Source organism: Sturnira hondurensis, unplaced genomic scaffold (assembly GCF_014824575.4).
Source record: "Sturnira hondurensis isolate 20B ecotype Veracruz unplaced genomic scaffold, ASM1482457v3 Scaffold0015596, whole genome shotgun sequence".
Lineage (NCBI taxonomy): Eukaryota > Metazoa > Chordata > Mammalia > Chiroptera > Phyllostomidae > Sturnira > Sturnira hondurensis.
The window spans coordinates 1,151,463-1,178,390 of NW_028088227.1; the positions used below are offsets into that span (position 1 = coordinate 1,151,463).

At 39.1% G+C, this 26,928-nt stretch overlaps 1 protein-coding gene across 1 annotated transcript in view; it reads right to left on the minus strand.

Annotated features, from left to right (window-relative positions):
• Positions 1-26,928, minus strand: part of TACR1 (tachykinin receptor 1) — a 159,363-nt gene that overhangs the window by 99,833 nt on the left and 32,602 nt on the right. The window lies entirely within an intron of this gene.

A 26,928-nucleotide genomic window follows, 5' to 3' on the forward strand; every position in this document is an offset into this window, starting at 1 on the left:
GTACAATGGTCATGAAAGTGTATACTTAGACATAAACAATTATTGAATTATAATAATTGTTCTATAGGATCTTCATATAGGATCTATATGAAGAAAACTACTAAATATTCTTATACTGAAAGAAATGGAAACTTGAATAAGAGAAGAAACATTATATACTGCTGAATGAGCATACCCAATACTGCAATATTAGAACAATCTAGTGTGGGAATTCGAAACTCTTATTGCACATCCACACGGAGAGATGCAGAAAGCAGATCGTTTAATTCAGATGAGAGAGCTGGGTTGGCAATCGAGATTTGGGGGTTACCACTGTAGAGTTAAGGGCTGTGGCCATGAACATGGTTGAGACCCCTTAGGGGAGACGGTGGAGTGCAAAGAGAGAAGGGTCAACGACCAATTCTAGAGAACACCAGTAGTTATAAGGGGCACTGGGACAGACAGCCAGTAAATGAGATTGGGAAGGTATGATTTAAGGTGGAGGAAAATCAGGAAGGAGAGCAGCATCCTGGAAGCCAAAGAAGACAGCTTTAAGAAATAGGGAGAATTCCACATGGTCATTTGTTACAGAAAGGTCAGGCAAATGAAAATGGAAGAGTCCACAATATTTGGCTTCTAGGAGATTGCTGGTTACAATGGCAAGAACAGTTTTTTGTGGAACTGGGGAGTGCCAATGTTCAGGTGAGGATTGTTGAAGTTCTTATGATGCTAATAACCACAGAGGGGCCAGTGCACAGGGAATCTACTACTTACTGTGTGAAGAAGTCACCAAACCTCAATGAGTCTCCATTTTCTCATCTATAACGTGGAGTTGCAGTTGCCTGAAAAACTGCAATAGTGCCTGTGAACTGTTTTATAAACTATAAGCCACTATACAAACAAATGGTGTTATTTTAAGCTCTTGAGATTGTCCAGACACTACTTTCACATGAACTGCATTAAAGAGGGTGGCACTGAGATAAAGGTCCTGAAAATGTCCCCATCGACTCCTCTGTAGTCCCAGTGTTTCATCCCAAGGCAGGTGCTGCAGACTTGTTAACATAGAAACATGACCTGCTGTGTGCTTCGGCACTGACGCAGACTCAGCTGTCAGGGAGGCCAACTGATCTGAAATGTTTTGCAATGCCCTGCATTGTTTCAGCCATTGAATGGAGACCAGAATTCCAGTTCCAATGAAGCTAGGTGGCAGAATGTTTTCCTGTTTGTCCAAGTAGATGCCAGCACTTAAACAAACATCATGTTCCTTCCCAGAATTTAGCTGGGAAGCACCCCCAACCAAACAGAACCCTGCGATGCTTGGCACATGGCCCAAACTAGCTAACATTTCCATTATTCTTCCCCCCTATGGTTGGGATCTCAGATGGCCACAGGGCTGCCATTTCTCCAGACCCTCAGTGGGAACATTTCAGTGACAGCTATCAAGTGGTCATAACATAATGGGCTCAGCTCCACATTCATTCTTTCCTTAATCCATCCCTACAAAGTATATTTGTTAAGCATTTATTAAATTCCAGGCACTTTGCCAGGGAAAAGGTTCACAAAGATGAAGGACAACAAGTTGCCCTTGAAGAGCAGGGAGTTTAATAAAGAAGAGAAGCATGGTAGCACTTGGATACAATACAGTAAGATAAGAACTTTGCTAAATGTGTGTTCAAAGTGCTATGGGAACCCTGAATAGGGGCATCCCGCCTGCCAGTTCAGTCGAAAGGCCAAGAGTTGACGTGTCAAGAGGTCTGATCCCTTCGAATTCTGAAAACAGCAAGCTTAGCAGTTGGCACATAGTAGGTATTCAATTAATATTTAATAAACAATTGATGAATTTCACTAAACACAGACATAGATCACAGCTCTACTAATCATTGCAACTCTACTCCTGTTTGGGTAGTTCATTACTAATGAGGTGGTAAGAGGGTCCCTTGGAGAGTGGACTACACACCACACTATCATCCGCAGCAGGTGGACCAACAACTGTTCATCCTAAACAAAGGTGAGACTAAGACCTCTTCTTCTAAAAGTTGTTTTAGACAAAAGCTCAGCAGAGAGCAGGCCAGGAATGGCACCATGGTCACACTAACCGTGACTGAATCTGAGAAACACTGTGGCGTGGATAGAGGCAGAAGTTGACAGGGCCCTTCTGAAGTCCTGAGAACACCACCATGGAAGATTGCTGCTAGGAGATGGTCTGGACTCTGACATGCGGCAACTCACCCAGGACAAGACTCCCTTCTGAGGGCCACTGATTTGCCAACGTCAAATATAGAGGTTAGCTGGCTATGCTCTGTGTCTCTTCCAGACCTATGGATCTAGGATTCATTTTTACAGAGCAAAAACTATGAAAACAAATCTCTTAATTTATAGAGCCGTTGTGGGCCACTGGGGGAGAAAGAACAGCATGGTTCCTAAAATTCACACGAACCATTCCCATTCCCCATTCCTGTCAGAGCAGAAGATGTAGCCAGGACAACCCGGGAAGCAAAATGATAGAGAAAATGTTAACTCCTTCATGCCAAAACTTGACTCCCTGTATGTTCTCTCTTCCTACTGACACTAATTCCAGGTTGTCAGTGTGTGTAGCTACTCAGTTAACTTTTTACTGGAGTTGCTGACTGTGGACAGCACTATTTAGCTTTATTCTGGGTGTTGTACAATGAAAAAAGACTGGGAGGGGCCCTGCTGCATAAAGACATCATCAGCCTTGGAAAGGGACTAGCCTCATTGTAGGATTTCTATCAAGGCTGAGCCTGCTTGTTAATGGATGAATTGAAGAGTGGGGTTGGAAGGCTTGCTCTGCAGAAACCAGCTCCCTCCATTGCCCCCTCCTAGTGCCCAAAGCAGAGCTGGGCCCACAGGAAGGCTGAGCCCTATGCTGCCTTCTTCCCAGGCTTCCCCTCAGATCCAAATGATTGGGGTCACATTATTGATGCTGAGGCACGAACATCCTGTTTCTGAAAACACTACACAACAACACCACTCAGGGACCCACACGGGAGCAGTTAAACCCTCCACAATGAGGAGCAGTTAAACCTTCCAAAAAAAAATGAGCACATCTCCAGGGGGGACTACATTGTTGAAACCTCTTACTCTGGGAGAGGTTTCTAATGGGAAGTCTGGCCCTAAGGACATAATCAGCTGAGCAAAAAACAGTGGGGATTCAGGACCAAACCCAGCACATCTGAGTGACAAATGCCAGCCTGTCAGCCACCGGCTATGTGCTTCCCTGACAAAGTTTTCCCATCTCTCCCCTTCACTCATCACCTGTAGGGCAGGCCCTCAGGTATCCTGCCTGGACTGTGACCAGTGGCTCCTAACTGTTCTGTCTTCTCTGGTCTTCTTGCCAGGCCTCTCCTTGTCCCTCCACCCTGCATCCCTGTTGCTGTCTGAGGAGTCCCCTAAAGCATTCTCCAAAGCTCTGCTCAGCTCCTGTTACATGCCCATCACTGCTGGCCCAGCCTGGGCTGCCGACTTCAGAGGCCACATCTGGTCCACGCCCCTCTTTTATTTGTTTCAATTCACACCAAGCATAGTTCTCCCTGACCCCACCCCTCCATACCAAAGAAAGGACTGGTAAACGCCACTTATTAATTTTGGAAGATTATTACACATTGTCTTCCATTTAAAACAATAGCAAAAACAAACCCTCAAAATTCAGGTATTCTCCCCAAGCCTCAGCACCCTTGCCCATCCCGCCCTTGTCCTTCAGAGATGCTCTCTCCATTTCTGGGATTTCAGCTCCCAACTCTCCTTAATTCTCAGCTCTAAGAAGTCTCTAACTGCCCTCTCTCCTGGTGTGGCCTAATAAGCCCCATGCCTACTTAGCATCATCTGGATTGGATTTCCTCTCTTGTCACGAGCAACCTCATTTTATCTTTCTGTCTCTCTCTTCTTTTCTCTGTTCTTTCTTCTGTCTCCCCTTCTCTTTGCTTATATTCTCTTTTACCCCCTTTCTCTCCTCTCTTTGTCTCCCAATCTCCTCTCTAATTCAGCTCGTCTCAACTGCCCCATTCATCCCCCGACTCTGTCACCAGCTCATCTGGCCCAGCTTGCTTGTGGAAGGGTCTATTCTTTCCACAGAATTCACCATATCTTGTTCTTACAGGTCACATAGCTCAAATACACATGGACTTTCTGCCATGGAAGTCACCATACTACACTCCCTTACCATATTCCCTATGAAGCCACAGTAACGTTTCCTCTCACCCACATGGCTGGAGGGAGACTTTGGAAAAAGATAGCAGTTACAACATGTCGAAAGATACAGAAACCTTTAGAATACTGAAGACAGAGGAAAGATAGTTGGTTTTATTAGGAGGTTATTGGAGATCTTCAAAAAGAAATCAAGACCCTTAAAAAATATTCTGTAATTCAAATCCAGGATTTGCAAGTTATAGCCCATGGGCCAAATGTCGCCAGCTGCTTGTTTTTTATGTGGATATGGAAAAGCACAGTTTTTACACTTCTAAATGGCTGATGAAAAATAAAAAGATGAAGAAAATTTTTATAATGTGTGAAAATTCTATGAAATTCAAGTTCCAGTGTTCATAAATTAAATTTTCCTGGCACACAGCCCCACTCATGTATTTATGTATTGTCTGTGGCTACTTTCTTGTTCACTGCAATGGCAGAGTTGAGTAGCTAAAACACAGCATAGTGGTGACATTTATGGCCCATAAAGCCTAACATATTTACTACCTGACAGTACTGGGTTGCTTGGTAGTCCCCCAAAAGATATGTCACTGCCCTGATATCCAAACCCTGTGCATGCTACGTTATTTGGAGTCTTTGCAGATGAAGTTAAGGGTCTTGAGATAAGGTCATCCTGAATTATTGGGATGAGCCCCAAGTCCAATGACAAGTGTTCATGACAGAGATGGAAGAGAAGACACAGACACAGAAGCGACGGCCACATGACCATGAGGGCAGAGATTGAAATTATTCAGCTGAAAGCCAAGGGTGCCCTGGAGCCACCAGAAGTTGGAAGAAGCAAGTGAGAAGTCTCTCCTAGAGTCCAATGGAGACCTGCTAACACTTTGATTTTTGACTTCTGACCTTTAAAACTGTGAGAAAAAGAAATGTTCTGCTGTTTTCAGCTACCCAGTTTGTGGTAATTTGCTATAAAAGCCCTAGGAAACCAATACACTGACCCTTTCCAGAAAGTCTTCCAGCCCTTGTTTCCATCTGTGTATCTACATGGAATTTTGTTATGCTCATTCAAATTTAGTTCTTTTACTGAAGGAGATAAAGAGGTAGTGCAATGTAAGGATACGTTGCATTTTTGTTAAGATGAACAAACCAATGAGAAAGCTTGCATGTGTCCACATGGCAAAGCTGACACTGTCCCCTCCCATGGGGGATGGAAGTGGGGGCTGAGTGCTCTATCCATTTCTCCATAGGACTCGTCTCTCCAATGCATCCTCTCTGCTACCTTGGATCCAGTGGTTGAAACAGTGCCTGGAATTATCTCCTCGGATTTTATTCCAGTTTGTGGTAGTGGGAGGGTGGGGGTCATATGATAAGGAGGAAAGTGAGGGGGGAAAGGACACTACCTTGAAGTAAACTAGTAACCAAACCTTGGAGGACGGCTAGACCCCACTCCGCCAGGTCTGAACAAATCACCTTCCTTACTGTTTCCTCTGCACCATCTTCCCACGGTAGCCCTCCCCATCCCCGCCATGGAAACAGGGACATCCAGAGACTTGGGAAGACACCTACACTTCTCTTTCTTACACTGCTCAAATAGAGGACTCAGGTCCCACCAATAAGCCTTTTGTAGGTTTTTAGATAAGAAATTGGTTTAGTAGGATCAGAGAGAAAGTACTGAAAGAGCTGAGAAAGGAGGATGGCACCCTCCTGGTTCCCTACCTGTCCATGTGCAATGTGCCAAAGAGGGGCAGCTAAGTGTCCCAGGCAGTCTCCAAATAGCCCTGGGCCAAGACCATGACAAGTGGCATCAGTGGGAACCCCTCCCCCGCTTCAGAGCAGAGACCAGGCACAGGGAGACACCACCGTCACACCCACCTGGAACTGCCCCCACACATACATATGTAGACATATATATGTATAGATATTATTTTATTCAGGAAAAGTTGAGTCTCAAACAATATAAACATTTCATTTTGTTCTTTTCATTCTGCCTACTGGCCATTGTCAGGAAGATGTGGGACAGAGCCTGAATGAAAATCCTGTTATTATTGAGAAAAAATTCAGAATAGTGAAGCTATTTACAGCATTTGTACCTAGAGACAGGAAGATAAGAGCATTCTGAGACCAAGTTCCCATGGAAATGTTCGATTCAGAGTTTGTTTCTCACAGAAAGTGCACATACACAAATGGATTTGTGCAATTCTCACAAACTCATGGGTTAGGTCTAAACTTTGTCATAGATGAGTAAATGGAGCCTGGCTAGTTGAAAATTTGCCTGAGATCATAGAGATAGTTGAGGACAAAATCTGAGGCTCTTACCGTGACCCAAATTGGTTCTCTAACATTCCTCTCTACTTTGGGATCCGATTCACTTCATGTTAATGTGTCTTGAGCTGGGTGAGGGCCTGAGCATTTATGGGAAAAGCATTATTCCAGGTAACTACTTAATCATATAATTTAGAAAAGCAAAGTGGACATCAAGAGATTTCTAGGCCCCTTTCCTCTCTGCCCTTTTTCTGGGCAGAACATGCATATTATGCATTCCCAGGGTCTGACTTAAGAAAAAGATTAATAGAAGAGGTAGCAGCAGGAACACTATTTTTTAAGATAAAATACATATTTAATTAGCTAAATAGCAAAAATGGAAATTATCCTTAGGGGGAGGTCTCTCTTCCATGCTTCAAACAAATTTTTAAACTTAGAATCTGTTAATTTTTACCAGCAGGGTTAAAAGTTGTTTTTGTCAGTTCTGGGTGATTGCCATGTATTTTCATCAATTAACTTTTGTTGAAATGTCTTCTGAGTATGTGGTGTAGCCCAGGGAGACAGCTGAGGATTTGCAACATAATTTAATTTGGCAGCTGGTCCCTGAAAGCTGAGAACTCCTCAAATTAACATACTCATGATAGCAGAGGAAGCAGAACTAAAAAGAGGAATCAGTGGTCAGTGAAAGGTTTGCTCCGTAGCTACTTAGTGAGAGTAGAGACTAAACCCTGAACTCATATGATTCCACGTCCCAGACCTGGCTCTGCCTTCACCAGCTGTGTGGATTCCATCAAGTTTTCCTAATCTTTGAGCATCTTCTTCCTCATTTGTAAACAGAGATAGTAATTGCACCAACCTCTACTATGTGCTGTACTGATCCTACCTCATTTAATTCTTACAACCACCAAGAGCTGATAAAAACTACTTTTTATTGGTGCTTTTTTTTTAGAGCCATAAGTAAAGTAGCTAATATGGAAAGAAAGGCCAAGGAATAGGAGAGACCCAATTTCTAGTCTAGCTTGGCTGTTAACTAATTCCAGATCTGTAATGGCTTAAAAACCAGATCCTAAACACAAACTTTTGTGATTACATAATTTAATGTATAAGTACTTGGACCAACTGAGACACAAATCAAAGTAAAGAATTCAAATAGGAAAGGCATGTTATAAAAGACCAGTTGGTAAGTACTGAACCCAGATAAACATAAATAATTGTTAATTGTTGTATTATCTTTTAATCAAAAACACCCAATAAATAAGTTTTCTTTCCTCCAACTTACTGTGAAATAATTATTAAAAACAAAAAAAATGGGTTTCTATGAAAGTGTAAATTCTAAGTATTCCTCAATGATATGCCAGGAACCAGAATGAATTTCTATTAATCAAGATCCAAAGAAGCTTAAAGGCAGAAGAAAAGAAAAGTGCAACAAGGAATTCAATAAAGCTATGTCTACTACAGATCCTTTTCTTTGAAACATGGAGTCTTCCCATCAGAGAAAGGGAAGCCAGCCCTGGCTGGTGTAGCTCAGTGGATTGAGCGTGGGCCTGCGAACCAGAGTATCGTGGTTCGATTCCCAGTCAGGGCACATGCCTGGGTTGCAGGCCAGTTCCCAGCAGGGGGCGCATGAGAGGCAACCCTACATTGATATTTCTCTCCTTCTCTCCTTCACTTCCCCTCTAAAGATAAAGAAATAAAATCTAAAAAAAAAAAAAGAAAAAGAAAAAGGGAAGCAGCCTAGATCTGACAACCATAATAATAAGAACCATTTCCCCCTGTCATTAATTACTGTTTTCTTACATCAGTTTTGGAAGTATAATTACCCACAGTGCTGTGTGACTGAAAGTGCTTATATCTAGGAGGGTCAGGTTGGCAGCTGGAGGGAGGGGAGCCTGACAGAGTTGTGGTGCATTCTGGGACTTCTGTTGAATACTGGAGAAACCATTTACTGAGCCTTTACTGAGCAAATCTACCATTTGCTGGGTTAGTATTAAAGAAACATGGAAGAATGCCTGACTATCCAAGAATCACTGACACTCATGAAAAAATAAACAGGCAGTGGGACTAGATGTCTTCCCCTGGCAATACATTCACACTAAATAGAAGACTCCCAACTAGCATAAAATGGGCCAGGAAGTATGAATATCAAGCAACACTTGATCTTAAGATGTGAAATGAGAATTCTATCAGCAATTATGTGGACAGTAAGAGGAACCAGTTAGAAAAATGATGTTTACAGTAAAACTTAGCCTGCTTCTCTACATTAAAGGATGAGTGAATAGAAAAAAATTAACTGTGTGCTGATGACTTATGAGTGTGTATTATAAAAGGAAGAGAATATAATACTCAAAAGGCAGATGAAGAACATGATTTTGAAAAAAATATTTCCTACAGGTTCCAGAAATAAATTTTATAGTACAGTGGCTATGGGCTTTCAAAATATTCAGAATGAGCCTTGCCAGTATGACCCAGTTGGTTCAGTGTTGTCCTGCAAACCAAAAAGCTGCCAGTTCAATTCCCAGTCAGGGCATATGACAGGGTCACAGGTTCAGTCCCTAGTTGAGACACATACAGAAGGCCACCGACTGATGTTTCTCTCCCTCTCTTTCTCCCTCTCTAAAATAAAAAAATATGTATATATATACACACACACACACACACACACTATTTAGGATAACACAGATTATATGAAACACCTCAAAGATGAGATCAGAGGAACAAAAGCTAAAATTAAAAAAGAGCTAGCTAACAAAAAGCAAGAATGAAAAAAGTTGATTTGTAACAATGGAAAACTGTAATGGTGGGTAATTGCAATCCACCCCACCATTCTTTTAACATTGCTTCTGTAAGTGCAGACTGACAACTATGGAGCTTGTAAATGAACAGCCATGTTTGTGTAAGAATCCTAGGGACTAACTTCTGAAGATACACACTCCAACCTTCAAGCATCCCAACCCCTGGCATTCATCTGTGGAGCCAGAATAACATGAAGCTGGATGACATGAATCTGGGATGACTAACCAGAATGCTGCACACTGGACCGTCACTTTCCTTATTGGAATGCACTGTGAGAATCTGCACATAGAGAACTTTGCAGCCCCCTTCTTCGATCTTTTTGTTCTGTTCCTCTCTCACTCTTTAGAAAACCCTTTTTCTCCTCTTAGAGGTGGAGATGGGCTTTATTACATGAGTCCTCAATCTTCCAGATGGCCAGCACCTTCAAATAAACCACTTTCCTTTACATCACCCCTTGCCTCTTGAGTATTGTCTTTCATAGCAGCAAGCAGCTGGACCTGCATTTCGATTACAGACTGAGATTAGAAACAGTTTTGGAGTTAAAAATGCAGCTACAGAATTAAATTCAACTTTGTAATAAGTAAATTGCAGAAAAGTGAATGAGCAATGAGTGACTCAGGTTTAGAAGTTGTTCCAGATTGAAAAGGAAAAGAACAACAAAATAAGAATAACAAAGAAATCAGGATTCTTGAATAGTAGAACTAAACAATTTGAACAGAAGTGGTGTTATAAGATATAATACAAAAAATGTTCATGAATTGAATAAAGATCCAGGACTGCTTATACTAAACAAAATCAATGTATGTAGGAGAGGGGATATACATGTAAAGATATTTTGATCATTTTTTCTTCAAGAGTTGAGAAAGCCTGTGGACATGGACAACAGGGTAGGGGCTCACTGTGGGAGTGGGCATGGGTGGGGCAAGGAAGAGCAATGGGGGAAAATTGGGACAACTGGAATAGAACAATAAAATAAATAATTAAAAAATTAAATAATAAAATGAAAGAATTCTATCAGCTATTCAAGAAGATAAACATTTTTGAGCACAGGCCTGCGAACCAGAGGATCGTGGTTCGATTCCCAGTCAGGGTACATGCCTGGGTTGCAGGCAGGTTCCCTGCAGGCCAACTCCCAGCAGGGGACACACAATAGGCAACCATACATTGATGTTTCTCTCCCTCTCCCCTTCCCCTCTAAAGGTAAATAAATAAATTTTAAAAAAAAGAAGATAAACATTTTACCTACAGGGAAAGTATGTAAGGCAGGTTTTACAATTTTATCCCATTAAGATGCCAGAATATAAAGAAGACACATTTACAAATTATGAAAGAAGAAATCTTATGGTCTGAGAATCATCTGCTTAATTTGTTATTTATGTGTTAAGACTACAGAAAGAATTTCTCAGGAACATAAAGGCTCAGAAAGTATACCAGGAATACTATCTCTGAGAAACAACAATAACGAAAACCCCAAAACACATGACTCAAAAATATTATTTAATTGGAGAGTAACAGCTCAAAATGGTAAAAAAAGGGAAACTTGCTGACTAAAAAGATTATGGCACACACTGAGATCATTTGAATAGAAAATTTAGGCTTAATAATAGTTGTAATATTATTATACAGTTCAATACAAATGTTAAAAATAGCTATTGCAAAAGAAAATATACACCATAAAATACAGCATAAAAATATGAGTTAAAATTCCATACCTAGAATTTGGCTAGATCCCAGTCCAGCTGAAGATTTGGGATTACATTGTCCTCTCAGCCCTCTGACCCTTCAACCAAGCCCCTTAATAAAAGGGTTTAACACAAGAAAAAATTTTAAAAAGATAATTTAAAGCCTTGGGAAAATGGGAGAAAGAAAGGAGGAATTAAAAATGCAGGCTAAAGCCCTGGCCAAGTATATCAGTTGGTTAGAGCCTCACCCTGATGTGCTGAGGTTGCAGGCTTGATCCCTGGTCAGGGCACACACAAGAATTAACCAATGAGTGTATAAATAAGTGGAACAGCAAATATATTTTGCTCTCTCTTTCTCTAAAATCAATAAAATTAAAAAATTCATGCTAGAGTGCTAATTTTTTATAGAGTTAGTCAATAAACACAGTTTTATTCTTGGCATTGGCAATAAGAGTAGTTTCAAGTAATTTTTAAATGTAAAATTAATCACTAGAAATATAACAGCAGATCACATAAATTTCAAATCACTACATGGAACAAAGTCTAAGAAAACATAGTCCATGTAGGAAAGGAAGTTTAAAAAAATAAAGAGATAACAAAAGAAATAATGTAAAACAGAAACAGATCAGGCATATTCACTATGACAAGAAACTTTAGTGGATAAAACACTTTTACTAAAAGAAAATGAGCCAGAAAGATCAGCAGCATATAAACAACATGGACTTCCTTAAAAAACTATTATGTAGGAAAAGTTGCAAATACAAAGAGAGAAATCTTTGTGTACAAATCCAGCCTAAGAATTGAGCCATATCACCTCAGCAGCTGCAGACAAAGACATGGGCAGCGCTGGGTCATGAGCAAGTGGCTGAATAGGGAATCACTAATCCATAGTGAATATTGATTAGATAATATGTCAAAAATGGAGCGGGGCAGCCCAAGCAGCAGAGACTATCCCTAAAAAAAAAAGAAGATGGAAATCTTCCCATTAGGATCATTCAGGAGCATATTGGAAATCTATTTGCAGCATAAGAGCCGGAGAGTGTTCTGAAAGTGCACATTAGAATAAAATGTTATTCCTTTGTGACATTTACAAATTTGGAAGACAGCCCTGAACTAAAAAGTTTACATAATCAACTTCCGGCCAAGACGGAGGTGTAGATGGAAACACTGTGCCCCCTCCCACAACTAAATTTAAACACAGCTAAGTTTGAGAAACAAAGACACAGCCAAAACAGTGAAAATTGAACTGTACGGAAGTCCAAGAACAATGATCCATTCAGCCAGACCTGTAAGAGGGGCAGAGTCAGTGGCAGAGCAGGGTCAGGCTGGAAAGATCCATCGTTCCAACCCACCCAGGAGTGGAGGTGGAGGTGGTTGGTGGATCCCAAGCATGGGGTGGCGACAGGCGGACCCAGTGAGGGTGCAGGGCGGCTGGCTGACTGCAGTCACGCATTTGAGCGCAGATAAACCAAGTGAAGGAGCGAACAGTGAGATACACCGCTCAGGCTAGGGCCCCTGTGATGGGAATTAGAACCTGAAAGCACCAACTGAAAAGACTTTCTTGGGGTTGAGGGGCCGGGAGAGACTCCCAGGTCCATAGAGAGTTTGTTGGAGAGACCCACAGGGTCCTGGAGAGTACACAGGCATACATACCCAGGAACCAGCACCAGAGGGGCCCAATTTGCTTGTGGGAAGCTGCAGAAGGGTCAGAAATCTGAGGGAGAGCAGAGAGGAGCAAAGTGCCATTTTTTTTTCCCTCTCTGACCCCGCTCCCACATACAGCGTCACAACCCAGCCATTGGGTTGCCCGGCCCTGGTGAACACCTAAGGCTCCGCTCCTCATACATAACAGGTGTGAACAGACCAAACATTATGACTCAAGAACAGCTCAAAGCCCCAGAGCCTATAATTCTAAGTGACCAAGAAATAGCCAGCCTTTCAGATGCGCAGTTCAAAATACTGGTGATCAGGATGCTCACAGAATTGGTTGATTTTAGCCACAAATTAGAGGAACATATGAAGGCTAAACTGATTGAAATGAAGGGAAATGCACAGGAAACCAATAGTGATGGAAAGGAAACTGGGACTCAAATCAAGGGAGTGGACCAGAAGGAAGAAAGAAACAACCAAATGAAAAAGAAGGAAGAAACAAGAATTCAAAAAAATGAGAAGAGGCTTAGGAACCTCCAGGACATCTTGAAACGTTCCAACATCCAAATTATAGGGGTACCAGAAGGGGAAGGGGAACAGCAATAAGTGGAAAGCTTATTTGAACAAATAATAAAGGAGAACTTCCCCAGTTTGGCAAAGGAAATAGACTTCCAGGAAATCCAAGAAACTCAGAGAGTCCCAAAGAAGTTGGACCCAAGAAGGCACATCATAATTACATTAGCCAAGACTAAAATGAAGGAGAGAATCCTAGAAGCAGCAAGAGATAAGGGGACAGTCACCTACAAAGGAGTTCCCATCAGACTGTCAGCGGATTTCTCAAAAGAGACCTTACAGGCAAGAAGGGGCTGGAAAGAAGTATTCCAAGTCATGAAATCCAAAGACCTACATCCAAGATTGCTCTATCCAGCAAAACTTTCATTTAGAATGGAAGGACAGACAAAGTGCTTCTCAGATAAGGTCAAGTTCAAGGAGTTCATCATCACCAAGCCCTTATTATATGAAATGTTAAAGGAACTTATCTAAGAAAAAGAAGATAAAAATATGAACAGTAAAAGGACAGCAAACTCACAGTTATTAACAACCACACCTAAAACAAAAGCAAACTAAGCAGACACCTAAAATAGGAGCTGAGCCACAGAAATGGCGATCACATGGAGGTTTAGCAACAGGGGAGTGGGAGGAGGAGAAGGAGGGAGAAGGTACAGAGACTAAGTAGCATAGACGGTAGGTAGAAAATAGACAGAGGGGAGGGCAGGAATACTATGGGAAATACAGAATCTAAAGAACTTGTGACACATGGACATGAATGAAGTCGGGGAATGGTGGGGCAGGGGTGTGCAGAGGGGAGGGGAGTGAAGGGGGGAATGGGACAACTGTAATGGCATAATCAATAAAATATATTAAAAATAAAAAATATAAAAAATAAAAAGTTTACATAATCACATTTATGAAGGAGAAAGGCAGCCCAAAGTACTGTATGTTTGCATGACCCCACCTAAATACTCCTTCAAGAAAAATGATGCAGTAGAGATACACAGTATGGCATACCTTAACTACTCTAAATCAGTGGCCAGTGGTTCTGAATCTCCAAATAATACCAGAAGAAAGCCAGTGTATGCATGTGAAAGTCTATAATATTTAGTTATTTTAGGAAAGAAAAACTTGGGACTAGAACAATAGAACATGCCAGTAAAAATTAAAAAGCTTCAGCTGGAAGTGAAAAATATATCAAAGGGATGGGTTTATTTGAGCTCTGTTTTAGTTCAGATATATTTAATTATATTATTTCATGACTACTTGGTTGGAAATACAGTTTTCTGTAATTGAAGGTAAATATTATTATATTTTTAGCATTTTGGGGGCTCTATTTATGTTGAGATGACACTCAAGATGCTGATTATTTTTTACATAAGACTTTTGTACATTAATTTTATGTTAGCATTTTCTTTAAAGATAGATAACTCAGAGAAATACTGTTGATGTTTCAAAGTTGTCAAAATTCCATGCTAGGTCTCCATCTGTAGTCTGCAGCACTATGTATCTATACTTGCAGAAGACCACTGGTGCTCTCCCCTGTCCAGCTATATTCCTTGTTTTAGTCCCATGAGAGACTACAATTCCTAGTCCTTTTGTAACTACGCAAGGTTGAATGGCAAAATCTAGTTAACAAAATGTAAGTGGAAGTGACAGGTGTCACTTCTAGGCTAAGAGAGTTGAGAGATGATAGACCACCTCCACTTTCCCCTCATTCTGTCACGCAAACCTTGGAGGCCATACATTGAAATGATAGTATTATAAGAGAGAGAGATTTGATTCCTGAGTCACCAGAAGGAGGACAGCTCCCTCAGGCTCGCATCGGATGTCAGGAGAGCAAGCAGTAAAGTGCTGTGTTAAATAAACTACTGAGAACACAGAGTTTGTCTACTGCAACTACTATTGATTACTTAACCTGACATAGGCTTTTTGTGATTTTCTTTGGGCTCATGTTCTTTAGGACTTATAAATATTTGCCTTGAATAAAAATGTAAATCAGTTCACGGTAGCTAAAATGTACAAACTGTAAAACAAAGGCAGTTATGTATGCCCTAATTACTAATTTCATGTTCAGATACATATGTTCCATTAAATGCAATTTTACATTGACTGCTGGGCTTATTCTTTTTTTTCAATTAAATATTTAACAGGTAAGCAGGAAAAATGTTGAGATGGGACAACAGAACTCTGAACTTCCTAATGATTTAGTCTCAGAAAGTTGGTGCACAAGTATGTTAAAAACATAACATTCAATGTTGTTATTCAAGCATTTTATGGTTTACTTTGAAGAAAGCAGTCTATTTAGTACAAAAATGTAGATGTCTTAATAGGAAGCAGGGGAGGAAGAGTGATATTGATCCTTAACCCAGTATTGCACTTAGTACTCTTCATGACTTTATACATTGTATTCAGTGGAATTTAAAGTGAACCCTTTACTATTCTAATAACTATATATGGTGCCAGTTGGGTACTGGAAATATCATGGGGAAGACTTTGTAAAGTACATGATTGTCTAACCACTATGCTCTACACAGAAACTAATACAACATAACAGTGAATGTAAACTGTAATTTAAAAAAAAGTTTTAAAAAATGCACACACACACACTAAAATATAATAAAATGAGTCATTTAAGTTTCTCCTTATAGGTTAACTAGTTTATATTTTATAAAAAAAGTTTGTTCTATTTCTATTTTTCAGTTTTGAATGGAAGTTTATTATTTTTGAAATTCCCTTTTTAATTATTATTTATTCTATTACAGTTGTCCCAATTTTCCCCCCTTTGCCCTCCTTCAGCCAGCCCAGCCCCACCCCCACTCCCACAGCCAATTTCTTCGCCATCGTCCATGTCCATGGGTCATTCATACACGTTCTTTGACTAATCTTTTCTTTCTACCCTTCTCCCCCATTCCTCCCTGGCAGCTGTCAGTCTGTTCCATGTCTTTAGTTCTATTTGCTTGTTAGTTTATTTTGTTTATTAGATTTCTCTTATAAATGAGATCATACAATATTTGTCTGTCACCAACTGGCTTATTTCACTTAGTGTAACAGTCTCAAGTTCCTTACATACTGTCAAAAAGGGTAGGAATTCCTTCTTTCTCTCTGCTGCATAGTATTCCATTGTGTAAATGTACTACAGTTTTTTAATCCACTCATCTCTGATGGGCACTTAGGCTGTTTCCAGCACTTGGCTATTGTAAATAGTGCTGCTATGAACATAGGGGTGTATAAGTTCTTTTGAATTGATGTTTCAGGATTTTAGGGTATATTCCCAGTAGTGTTTCACAAAAGTGATATAAACATTGTCACTCTAGTCTTAAAATAAAAACACATGATCTTAAAAATAAAGAAATAAATGTACAAAGATAAATCAGGCAAAAACAAACTAAAAAAGCAGGAATGACTATATAAACATTGTAGAAAATAAAAATAATACAAAGTAATTAGAATTAAATACGCTATTTTGTAATGATTAAAGACATTATCTTCGAAAAGTTGTAACAGTCAAAAAATTGAACACAGTAAATGTAATAGATAATTTTCTGAAATTACTGAAATAAATAATAAATAATTACAAATTACTGAAACCAACTGAAGCATAAACTGGCAATCTAAAAAGAACAACAATCTTGAAAGAAAATGAAAAAAGTCTGTTAAAAGGCTTTGGGACCAGGCAGTTTAATAGGTAAACTTTCTTTTTTAGAGATCATATGATCCCTATGATATATAAACATAAAGAAAAAGAGGTAAAGCCTCCAAAATAATTTTATGAAGCACATCTTAATGAGTCATCAGTCTACCCTCATGAGTCTTAACTCAAAAAAGACAAAATAAAATATTTGCAATACAAAATCATGAGCATAATGACAGATAATACACCATAGTTTAAGCAGAATTATCCATGATTACATTTAATCTGGCTCCTGGAATTGCAAAAAGACCCCATCTGTTGGGCTCCTGGTCCACCATGCTAATTCCCAATTGCTTCAGCTCAAGCCTTAACTTGGCTTCTGCAAAGGCTCTTGAAAATGTTTAGTGTCCAGCTCCATCAACACTTTTAAAACTAGCTATAGAGTTCTGTGGGGAACGCCAAGTCATGAGGTTGGGTCAATGACAATTTGATACTGAATGAGCACTAATTCTGCTCAGGAATTTCACGGCTCTTCCCATTGCAACAGGTGTGTTGAGTTGGAGAAGTGAATACCCTGGTCTCAGTGCCAGAAGGAACACCAGGTGAATTGTGTGAGCATCAGTGTTAGTCTTACTATCATCACAAAGGGACTTGACTTGTCAGAAGGGAGACTAGGGTTCAGATTGGGTCCTATAAGGAAAACCAACAAGAAAAAAAGTCTCAGTATAAATTGGTCACAACTCCCACTTCTGGTCCTTTTGGAGTCAAAGATCATGAAAGAGGAAGAGGAAGAAGGATCTATCTTCCTTTTTCCTCCCTGTGAACTCTTTATGAATAGTCAAGGGCTGATGCTCACATGAGGCTGGGGTCCCGCCTTCCATTCTCTGGGTCAGAACATTGGAATGAGAGTAGCCTAGAAGAGGCCTTCGACTTCCCTGCACCTAGAGAGTGAGTTCTTCTGACACAGGGCATGCTCTGGTTAACTCTGCTGCTCACCACAGCAACTCCTCTAGTGCCAGGTCTCCGTCCTTTAGTCTTTCACTTCTGCTATTACAAGTGAACTGCACTGGAGGCAGGAAGACAGCCATATTCTGTCAGGAACTACTCCCCACCTCATGCTTCTCTGTGCCTCCTGTATACAGTGAACGTTCCTGTCAAATTCATACTTTTAGAGTAACTTAAAAAATTAAATTTGTATTAGTCAACCATAAGAAAAGATGAAATATTGCCATTTGCAACAACATGGATGTATCTTGAGTCTAGTATACTAGGTGAAATAAGTCAGAGCAACTTTTCACAAGAAGATTAACTTCATACTTTAATGAGTCACTTCAAATAATTAGCATCTATTAAGGAGTGCACAAATCTCCCTTTCTTCCTTATCCTTTAATTAAAGAGTCACATAAATGAACCTTCTCTGAAGGGGTACTTTTACTGTCACTGTAAGTAGAGAAGAATAAGATTCTGGGACAATCCAAAATATACTGCTTTATTAAAAAAGAATTATTTAATATTAGAATATTCATTAATAACAAAATGCTACATTAATTAGGTTGTAGGAGGGGAAAAAAACATGTGGCCATCTGGATAAAGACCAGAAATAATAGATTTAATAAAATTCAGTATTCACTGTTGATATTTATCCATTGTTGAACATTGGATAAACTAGGGTAGATCCTTCTTTTATATAATAGAAAACATAAAAAATCAGCAAGCAACCTATAGATAAAGTTACAAAAGAATTGTTATTATAGTTAGAATGTCTTTAATTACTACTATTGGTTTAATATTATAGATGCTTTGAGCAGTTCAATACAATCACAAAATTATCTAACTCAAAAATTCTGGAGGATTGTAATAGACACTTACTTGGCTATTGCCTGAGCAATCAGCACCCTCACCTCCCTCTTGCCCCATATGCTGCTACTGGGCTTTGGCATCTGGACCATCATTGACTCTTCCAGAAGGATAGACTATAATCAGCTTGGCCAATAGTCTCTTCCCAAGTTTAAAAGAGAAAGAGAGGACGAGTGAGGAAATGAGAGCACAGCAAATGAGTTGGCTAAAGATTGTGGGTGGCTAGAGTTGCAAAATGTAAAATTTGGATGCTGTTAATGGTTATATTCTCTTTTATCTGGTTCAGGTTATCTGAGTAGGCTGTTTGCTGAGAGAGAGAATGAAGGATGAAGCAGACGTATGCAGAGGTCCAGAGCCAAGAGACAGGAAAACCAGTTCTAGTTCATTCTGAGAGCAGCTGTGGTCCTGCCTTTGGGTTATGTGATAAGCCTTAATGTTTTTATTTTAGAAGCGTTTTTGGCTTGTGGATAGTTTGAGTTGAGCTAATGCATGTGGGTAGCTTGTTACAACATAGATACTAAATAATGAATTTTTGTATACTCATAATAATATTATGTAAGAATACATATGGTGATAATTTTTTCCACAGTAGCAACAAAAAAAACACTATAAAACAATCTAAGTAAAATGTGCAGGACATTTGTATAATGAACACATTAAGCATTTTCAGAGATGAAATGGAAAACTTAAAAATGGAAGGATAATAATAGCGAAGGAAACAATTACCTCTCAATCATTTTGTATTTTAATGCAATTCCAACAGAAATTACAGGGAGATTTTTCTTGGACCATGACTTAGTGATTCTACAGCTCACCCAGGAGAAAAAAACTGGCAGTAGAGTCAGAAACAGAGAGAATAGTATAACATGTATACAGCATGGTTGGTAGTGGGAGATATCTTCCAACCTAATCAGAATTAAAATAAAGTCCAAATTATTAAAACAGTATTGTATCAACACAGGATAGAAAGATAGATCAAATGAATATAATAAAGTACTTAGAAACAGACCCTACTACATATAAGAATGTAACATAAAATATCCCTGACATTATTATATATTTTTGAAAAAAGAAAAGCTCTGCTAAGGAACCTTTCTGACACAATTGGTAAGCTATTGAAAAGACTATTTTATTACCTCATCACATACAAAAACTAGAAGAAAATACAGATAAATATCTAATCTTTGAGTAACAGAGAACTTACTAACTTAATACAAACTGTATTCCCTGGCTAGTGTGGCTCAGTGGATTGAGTGCTGGCCTGGGAACCAAAGGGTTGCCAGTTCTATTCCCAGTCAGGGCACATCCTTGGGTTGTGGGCCAGGACCCCAGTGAGGGATGTGTGAGAGTCAACCACATGTTGATGTTTCTTTCCCTCTCTTTCTTCCTCCCTTCCCCCTCTCTAAAAAGGAATAAATAAAATTTTAAAAATTTATTGAAAAAACTGGTCACAAAAAATGCTTAATAGATGAACTATGTAAGCCTTCTGAATGTGAAAAAGTACCTTAGAAAATAGTAGACTTGAATACAGACTTGAGTAAATAATAGACTTGAAATATATTTGAACCTTAAAGAGTTAATATTGTTAATATAAAGACAACTCTTGCAAACCAATTTAAGAAATAATCAATAAACTCTAATCTAAAAATAGGCAAAGGAGTTAAGCCAGATTAAAAACACAAGAAATGCAAGTGGCCAATGAAAATATAAAAATCAATTTTGAGTTTATTAGTAAGTTAAGAAATGTAGTTGTTATAATAATGTGATACTATTTTAACTAATTAATTTGTCAAATATTAAAAAATAGATACACAGTCCCCAGTTGCCAAGGTGCAAAATCAAGCATTTTTCATACACTACTGGAGAGAGAGAAGTTTAGACCTTTGAGGAAGTAAATTCAACAACATGTCAAGAGTTTTGTCACTTAAAGAAATAATCTTTGATTTGGAATACCAATTTTAGAAATTTCCCCTAAGGAAATACTCAGTTTACACAGACCTATATAGAAAAATGTTTATTTGCTATTTTAAAAATCTTTTCTGTGTGATTTTATGTATTTATTTTTAAATTTTTACTTATTGACTTTTATTTTTATTTTTTAATTTTTTCTTCGTTTTTTAAAATTTAATTCTTGTTCAAGTACAGTTTTCTGTCTTATATTCCCAGCACTGCCCGCCCCCAGTGCTCCCCACCTCCCTCCCATTTCCACCCCCTACCTTAGTTATTGTCCATGTGTCCTTTATACTTGTTCATGTGAGTCCTTCCCCTTTTCCCCTGTGATTCTCTCCCCTCTCCTCTATGGTCCCTGTCAGCCTGTTCCGTATTTTGGTGTCTTTGGTCATATTTTGCTTGCTTGTTTGTTTTGTTGTTTAGATTCCTGTTAACGGTGATATCATATGGTATTTGTCTTTCACCGCCTGGCTTATTTCACTCAGCATAATGCTTTCCAGTTCCATCCATGATGTTGCAAAGGGTAGGAGCTCCTTCTTCCTTTCTGCTCCATAGAATTCCATTGTGTAAGTGTACCATAGTTTTTTTATCCAGTCATTTACTGATGGGCATCTAGGTTGCTTCCAACTCTTGGCTATCATAAATTGTGCTGCTATGAACATTGGGGTGCATAGGTTCTTTTGGATTGGTGTTTCAGGGTTTAAGGAAGAGCTAACCCCTATTCTTCACAGACTATTCCAAAAAATCCAAAAGGAGGGAAAAATCCCCAACTCTTTTTATGAAGCCAGCATCATCCTAATTCCAAAGCCAGATAGAGACACAACAAAGAAAGAAAACTTCAGGCCAATATCGCTGATGAACATAGACACTAAAATCCTCAATAAAATATTGGCAAATCACATCCAACAATACATCAAAAAGATCATACACCATGACCAAGTGGGATTCATCCCAGGGATGCAAGGATGGTTCAATATTCCTAAATCAGTAAATGTAATACATCACATAAACAAAAGCAAAGACAAAAACCACATGATCATATCAATAGACACAGAAAAAGCTTTTGATAAGGTACAACACCCATTTATGATAAAGGCACTCAGAAAAATGGGAATAGAGGGAGCATTCCTCAATATAATAAAGACCATATATGAAAGACCTACAGTCAACATCATACTCAATGGGCAAAAACCTAAAAGCTTTTCCACTAAGATCGGGAACAAGACAAGGTTGTCCACTTTCACCACTTCTATTCAATATAGTATTGGAAGTTTTAGCCACAGCGATCAGATAAGAAAAGGAAATAAAAGGCATCCAAATTGGAAAGGAGGAAACAAAACTGTCATTGTTTGCAGATGACATGATAGTGTACATGGAAAATCCTATAGCCTCTACCAAAAAACTGCTTGAACTAATAAATGAATTTGGCAAAACAACGGGTTACAAAGTCAATATCCAGAAATCAAAGGCATTTTTGTATACCAATAATAAAAATCTTGAAAACAGATATCCAATCAAAGGGAATTGGTTAAATGAACTATGGCCATAAACAGTGTGGTAGACAGAATAACTCTCACTCTACGCCCAAGATGTCCAAGTCCTAATCCCAGGAGCCTGTGAATTTGTTACCTTTATGGTAAAGAAACTTTTTGGATGCAATTAAATTAAGGACCTCAAAATGGGAAGATTATCCTAGATTATCAGATGGGTCCAATTAATTACAAATCCTGAAAAGTAAAGAATCTTTTTCAGCTGTGGTCCAAGGAAGGCATGATGATAAGAGGATGGTCAGAGGGGGTCATTTTTACAGGCTTTGAAAATGGAGAAAGACAATGAATCAAGAAATGCAGGTGTCCTCTAGAAGCTGGAAAGGGCAAAGAAACAGATTCTTCTCCAGAATGCCAGAAAAGAACAGAGGTCTGTCCGTACCTTGCTTTCAGCCCATGTTGAACTTCTAACCTACAGAACTATAAGGTAATAAATTTGTGTTGTTTCAAGCTATTAAGTTTGTGGTTATTTGTTATAGTAGCAGTAGGAAACAAATACAAATGGGAGATTTGTTATAAGTAATTAAAATCATATTGGTTAATTTATTTAAAGTAAAAAATAGATTACAAAATTGTGAATTTGGCAGCCTAATTCCAATTATGAAATGTAAGTAGAGCAGCAATAGTTCTTTCTGAAGGCTGAAATTAGTAGACTTTTTTTCTTACTTTATTTTTTTCTAAAATATCTTTCATTTGTGATCAGAAAAATAAATCTAACAACTGTGAGGTAAATACACTGTAGACTTCCAGCCAAGATGGAGGCATAGGTAGACATGCTGTGCCTCCTCGCACAACCAAAAGAAGAACAACAACAATTTAAAAACAAAGAATCAGAACTGACAGAAAATTGAATTGTATGGAAGTCCAACAACCAAGGAGTTAAAGAAGACACATTCATCCAGACTGGTAGAAGGGGTGTAGTCAGGCAGCCCAGTGGAGAGGACTGGAGGCAAGGTGGTGGCTGGTGGACCCAGCCAGGTGGCAGATTGTGGAGTCAGGTAGGAAGGCTACAGCTGACCCAAAAGGTGGAAGCTGGTGGGCTGGATGGTCCCACATTCATGTGCAGATAAACCAAGGAAAACTGGGGAGCCAGATGGACTGCACAACCTAGGGTCCCAGTGTGGGAAATAAAGCCTCAAACTTCTGTTTGAAAACACCTGTGGGGGTTGAGGTAGCAGAAGGACAAACTCCCAGCCTCACAGGAGAGTTCGTTGGAGAGACCCACAGGCTCCTAGAGTGTACACAAACTTACTCACCTGGGAATCAGCACCAAAAGGGCCCAATTTGCTTATGTAAAGTGGGAGAAGTGACTGAAAGCTGGCAGAGAGTGGAGCAAGTGCCATTGTTCCCTCTCAGACCGCTCCCCCATGTACAGAGTCACGACCCAGAGATGTGGATTACCTTGCCCGGGTGAACACCTAAGGCTCCTCCCCTCACTATGTAATAGGCATGTTAAGACAAAAAAAAAAAGGCCTAAAGGAAAGAACAGATCAAAGCTTCAGAAAAAATACAACTAAGTGATGAAAATACAACTGTGCAACCTATCAGATGCACAGTTCAAGATACTGGTGATCAGGATGCTCACAGAATTGGTGATATTTGGTCACAAATTAGGTGGAAAAATGAAGGCTACACTAAGTGAAATGAAGAAAAATGCATAGGGAACCAATTGTGATGGGAAGGAAACTGGGACTCAAATCAATGGAACAGACCAGAAGGAAGAAAGAAACATCCAATCAGAACCGAATGAAGAAACAAGAATTCAAAAAAAAATGAGGAGAGGCTTAGGAACCTCCAGGACATCTTTAAATGTTCCAACATTCAAATTATAGGGGTGCCAAAAGGAGAAGAGGAAGAGCAACAAGTGGAAACATTATTTGAATAAATAATAAGGGAGAACTTCCCCAATCTGACAAAGGAAATACAATTCCAGGAAGTCCAGGAAGCTCAGAGAGTCCCAAGGAAGTTGTATCCAAGGAGGAACACACTAAGGCACATCATAATTACATCAGCCAAGATTAAAATGAAGGAGAGAATCCTAGAAGCAGCAAGAGATAAGGAGACAGTTACCTACAAAGGAGTGCCCATAAGACTGTCAGCTGATTTCTCAAAAGAGATATAGCAGGCAAGAAAGGGATGGAAAGAAGTATTCCAAGTCATGAAATCCAAAGACCTACAGCCAAGATTGCTCTATCCAGCAAAGCTTTCATTTAGAATGGAAGGATGAATAAAGTGCTTCCTAGATAAGGTCAAGTTCAAGGAGTTCATCATCTTTAAGCCCTTATTATATGAAATGTTAAAAGAACCTATCTAAGAAAAAGAAGAAAAAATATGTAGAGTAAAATGACAGCAAACTCACAATTATTAACTGTGGGGGCAACTTTGCCTGCAAAATTCCCCCATCCCCCCCACGGATGAAAGCGAAACTACCAAGACATGATCTGCTTGGGGAGGAGAGGTGGTCAGTCTCTCAGAGGAGAAAGACCAAGAGCTCCTTCCTCAATGGCTTTTATTGGGTTGTAATACACAGGAATACAGGCAGCGAGGATCAAACAGCAGATAACATTTCAAAGAAATCTAAGGGCTTAGTCTGAGTCAGTGTCTGTCAGGTAAGGAGGTTGCAAAAACTTTGGGAGACATACTCATTTCCTGCTCAGACCCTTATATGAATGAAAACACTCTTAGCAAAGCAGGCTTCACAGAACTTTGCGAATTCTTTCTTATGCCTGATCACCCCAGATCCCGCTCTGGCTGGCAAGGGGCTGCACTGCCTTCCCTATCATAGGTTTTTAGGCCTCAGTGGATTAAAACCAGGAAGCGCTTGTCCCAGAGGACATGGGGACTCGGGCTATGTCAGAATAGCTAGGGGCGAGGGTCCATCACTCTCTCTTTGTTGCAGCCTCCTGAGCCCTTCCTTGAGGGCCTCCCAAGTGATGATGTCTGGCTTAGGTTGCCCCTCCTTTGAGAGGTCTTACCCATTATAGACTAACCCACCAAGTGTTGGGGGCAGGGGATGAAGCAGAAGCAGCGTTGCTGCCAGAGACACACTTTGTCTCCTTAGTGGCTCACATTCTGGAGGTCACTCACTCAGCCTTATCCTTGGGGGGCAGTTACAACTCCTTTAACCAGACAGAGCAGTTCCCAACAATTAACAAACACACCTAAAATGAAAACAAACTAAGCAACCCACTAGAACAGCAACAGAATCACAGAAATGGAGATCACGTGGAGGGTTAGCAACAGGGGAGTGGGAGGAGGAGAAAGGGGGAAAAGGTACAGAGAATAAATAGCATAAGATGGTAGGTAGAAAACAGACAGGTGGAGGGTAAGAATAGTATGGGAAATGCAGAAGCAAAAGAACTTATATGTATGACACGTGGACATGAACTAAAGCAGGGGATGTGGGTGGGAGGGGGTGTGCAGGGTGGAGGGGAGTGAAGGGGTGAAAATGGGACAACTGTAATAGCATAATCAATAAAATATAAATAAATAAAATAAAATACACTGTAAATTTTATTTCTTTAATTTGAAATCAATAATAATCTAATTTACAAGGGCTTTATTTCTTATAGAAATCACCTACTTCTACCTTCCAAAGTCTACCTAAATCCTAATTTTATATTATTATTGTATTATTGTGTTCAATAAAATGTAAATCTCTTTGAAGAGTTATCTTTTCCATTTTAACTTTAGTGTTCAATTTCATTATTATATAGTAACTGGGCAGAAACCATATTTGACAGATTATTCTCATCATCACTCTTTTTGTATCAGTTCTTCCCCCTTTGCGTTTTTAATTTTGACTTATTTCTTCATTCGTTGTAATATGTCTCTGCATTGATTTATTGTTTTATCCAGGAAAAGGATACAGGTGTTGAAATTTCAAAGTCCTTGCATATTTGAAAATGTTTTTTACACATGAATTATAATGTATGCATATATAATAATGATGTCACAGTCTTTTCTCCTAAGAATTCTGTGTGGACATTGCCCAGTTGCAGTCTGATATTTATTGCCACCTACCGGAACACAGGTCAGCATAATTTTTATCTTTTTTCAGATATCTTTAAACTTTTTCCTGCTGGAATATATAATGGAATTTTAAAAATTTTACTTAGAATTCAATAATTTACCAAAATTTGAAAGCCATATTAATGAGTATAGGTTTTTTTTCATGTATGTTACTTTGAATATGTGAGCCTATTCTAAGTAGATTCAGGAAAGTAGATTCTGCCTAGGAGTTTTATTCCAAGATATATTCTTTTGCAAGAATCCCTAGTATATGAAGATGAATTTCTAGCTTGTGTTTTCTTAATAACTTGTCTCTCAAATTTTATGTTTTACTTCTTTTTACTTTTTTTGTTCTAGAACAACTTTTGTACTGTGCAACTGATTTGACTTTTCTGTGCCAGTTCAGCTTTTTATGACCTTCAGTGCAATTTTAATTCTGACACTGCATTTTTAGTCTCCTTGTGGTTTTCTCCTCTCTCAGCCAGATCCTTTTTTATCTTGGTCCTTTTGATTTTATTCTCATATGACTTTCTCATTTTAGAGACTCTTCTTTGTATATTCAGAGAAACTAATATATTTATTTTCTGGTTTTTCTGTATTTTGTGCTAAGTAATTAAAATAATCATTTATCTTTAATTCTTCAGAAGAATGCTCTTAATGATTTTGTCCTAAAGAATCATTTGATACACTTCATATTGGTTTCTTGAACAGAAAACCAACCAAATCTGGACTTGACATAAAGAAAAGTTTATATCCATTAGGTATTTGGGAGCAGGTAGAAATTCTTTCTGGAATCTAAATTTGACCAAGTTTTGCAACTAGCAAGTATTCATTGTGTTATTTTGCT